Raw genomic sequence first — 3,654 nt, forward strand, 5'->3', positions numbered from 1 at the left:
GGTGTGACGTACGCAGTTTATTCTAAAGTTTCTCCTATTGAATACCATATATAATTAATCCAAAAGGTGGCGGCAAAGATAATGAGGATGACGCAATAGCTAAGATATGCAAATAGTGAGAGACTTTCCAGAAAGAAAGAAGAAAAAAAAGGTTTGACAAAATAACTAGGAGGATGATTTCAGGAGCACCTGTAATTTGAAAATCAATATATTCTTTTTGACTTGGTTCTAATTGCATCAGTTAGATCAAGTTGATATAACGTCACACTATTTTAACTTAATTGTTAGTCATTGTCAAGAAAATTAAAAAAGACTAACTCACTCTAGTCAATGCGTAACTTCATTAAAAAAAATGTATAACTTCATTGAATGAATGAATTAATTAGTGTGTATTATACCTTTCTAGAATCTGCTGATGCTAGTTTGTAGCCCTCCAAACTTTTTTAAAGAAAGGCAACTATTTTTAGAAACTGATTCAGGATTCGAATTTGGTTGATTTAATCTAGAGGTAAGCATTATCGTAAAGCGCTTGTAGGTGATTTTTTAAGTCCGCCGTCAAATCCAAGGCTCAACCCTGGACAAGCGGTGTGAATTTGCCAAGCTGGAGTACGGTAAGGGCAGAAGAAATTTTTGGTGGAGTGGTGAAATGCGCGGAAATCGAAAAGACACAGACAGGCGAAAGCGCTCTACTTGCTGGGCCGACACTGGCACTAACAGATGAAAGCTGGGGGAGTGAATACGATTAAATATCCCACTAGTCCTAGCCGTAAATAAGGATACTAAGCGTTGTATGCATCGACCCGTGCAATGCTATATATACGTATATACGTGTATATATATATATATATATATATATATATATATATATATATATATATATGTATATGTATATGTATATGTATATGTATATGCGTTGCACGTGTATACCGAGCCATATTGTAAATAATTTCATAAAATACTATCAATATTATCAAAATAAAGATTTTAATTAATAATGATACACGAAAGAATAAAGTGCTAGTTTCTAAAATGATTAATGTTGATTGTTGTACGATGACTTGTTTGTCATAGTCAAGATGCATGATTGGATATTATCTAAATCTACGAAGATGAACAATTACATTTTAATTAGATACATATGTTTTCTTACTTATTTTGATTTTATAGGTTTACATGTAATGATCTCAATTAATGCTTTCTTATAGATATATTCTTGATGTATTCAACGTTTCTTTGGTCTCTGCTGGATATGTGTTATGTCTCTCTTGTGTGTGTTCTTCTAAATAATATATGCGCTCAAATTAGCTTAGGATCCTTGTTCTATCACATTATGGTATCAAGATTCTAACCCAAACAATTTCCTAGCAGCAGTGTCTCTTTCTACTGATCACTTTATCCCTGCTGCTATTCTTTGTGTGACCAATGTAGATCACAAGTTCGAGCCCTGAAATCATGCGAGATACTTGCATCAGGGGTAGGCTGCTTATATTACACACTTTGGGGTGCGGTACGCCCCTTCTCTGGACCCTGCGTGAACTATGGTTTGTGCATTGGGCTACCTTTTTTACTCTCTTATTGTGCTGCTTTTGCTGCTTCTTTGGTATCTATTGCACACTCTCTGCGTTTTGTTTTCACTACTGGCAACTTTATTCATTTGTTGCTGTTTTCTGCTGCCCCAGTGATAGACAAAAGTAGAAATACTAGTAAAGAGTTTTAAGTCTGACGCAGTGACGACTATGTAATATTTACATGATTAAGAACTCGTTTGACTTAGCCTATTGTAAATAGCTATAAGTTTGAAGTACTGAAAAACACTTTTAAATACTGAAACTGATTTTATAAATGAACAGAGGGTGTTTGGCTAAATTTATTGTGATGACCCAAAAGGTCATCTTTAAATTCAATAATTATTTCTGTGATCTAAGACCTCAAAAAGCAGTATTTATCATTTCCTGACTTGCGTGCGCAGTTCGTATAATTTTTCGAAAAGTTTTATATGAAAAATTAATTAAAATATCAAATAGAGCCTTAAGACTCAACTGAGTTGACTTTGGTCAACATTTTGAGCAAACGGACTCGGATCAGTATTTTGACAGTTCCGGTAGGTCCATATCGTGATTTGGAACTTGAGCGTATGCCCGAAATTTAATTTGGAGGTCCCTAACTTGAATTATCGTCAGTTGACAAAAACTAGAAGCCTAAAGACTTAAAGATTTCAAAGTTTGACGATAAATTGACTTTTATTGATATCGGGGTCGGATTCGAGTTCTGAAAATTTTCATAGGTCGGTTCTGTCATTTATGACTTGTCTGTCGAATTTGATGAGAAACGGAGTTGATTTGACTTGATTCGGACGTTCGGTTGTGAAAATATAAGTTTTAAAGTTTTCTTAAAAATTTTATTTGATTTGGTGTCCGGTTCGTAATTCTAGGTGTTAAATTGGTATTTTGATCGCGCGAGCGAGTTCGTATGAGGTTTTTGGACTTGTGTGCATGTTTGGTTTGGAGCCCCGAGGACTCGGGTGAGTTTCAGATGAGCCTCGGACCACTTTTGTTCAAGAACAGATGGCTGGAAATCTGGTATTTCTCATTTCTGGTTTCCTTGATCGCGATCGCGTGGCTTCATCCGCGATCGCGAAGGCTTGTTGATCACCGATGAAAATTTGTACTATGTGATCGCATAGTATTGTACGCGATCGCACAGTTGGAAAAGACAAGGCACCGCGAACGCATGGGCAAAGCCGCGTTCGCGAAGAAGGAATGAGGCAGAAGCTGAAGCACCAAATTTGTTCTACGCGGTCGCACAAGTCAGTACATGATCGCGTAAGGCTGAGAAAAATATTCTCTACGATCGCATGACCATTTATGCGATCCCGTAGAGTTAAAAATATGGGCAGCCAAAATATGCTTTGCGATCACAAATAATTATCTGCGATCGCGAAGAGTAAAATGGACCAGGCAGAAATTGTTCTACGCGATCGCGAACGAATTCCCGCGATCGCGATGAGTAAAAATCTGGGCAAACAGAACTTAAGTTCTGGAAATGGAATTTCGACCCATTTTCCACCATCTTCGATTTTGAGCTCGGGTAAGACGATTTTTGGGTGATTTTTACGGAAAAACATTGGGGTAAGTGTTCCTTATCCTATATTGATTATATTTCATGATTCCATGCTCATTTACATCATGAATACGTGAATTTATGGAAGAAAAATCAGACTTTTACAAAATCTTCCAAAAATATAAAATGAAGATTTGAAAGTCAATCTGATGTCGGAATTCGATAATTTTTATATGGTTGAACTCGTATCGGAACGGGTGTTCAGATTTCGCGAGTTTTTTGGGATTCGAGACGTGGGTCCCACTGTTGATTTTTAAAATGAATTTCGGATTTTTATCCGAAAAATTTATAAATTCATATGGAATTAATTCCTACGATTTGTATTGAGTATATTGAATTATTTATGACTAGATTTGAGGATTTCGGACACGAATTCGCGAGGCAAAGGTTTATTGGATTCTTGAAATTTGGTTGCAAAGCGAGGTAAGTATCGTGGTTAACTTTGACTTTAGGGAATATAACACTTGAATTATTTGCTATGTGAATTTCATGTGTAACGATGTATAGGCAAGGTGACGGGTGCCTATACTTTGT

At 36.3% G+C, this 3,654-nt stretch overlaps 1 pseudogene; it reads left to right on the forward strand.

Moving 5' to 3' along the window:
- Nucleotides 1-521: 521 nt before the first annotated feature.
- On the forward strand, nt 522-833 carry LOC142164511 (18S ribosomal RNA; annotated as a pseudogene).
- The last annotated feature ends 2,821 nt before the right edge of the window (nt 834-3,654 follow it).

Source organism: Nicotiana tabacum, chromosome 9, assembly GCF_000715075.1.
Source record: "Nicotiana tabacum cultivar K326 chromosome 9, ASM71507v2, whole genome shotgun sequence".
Taxonomy (NCBI): Eukaryota; Viridiplantae; Streptophyta; class Magnoliopsida; order Solanales; family Solanaceae; genus Nicotiana; species Nicotiana tabacum.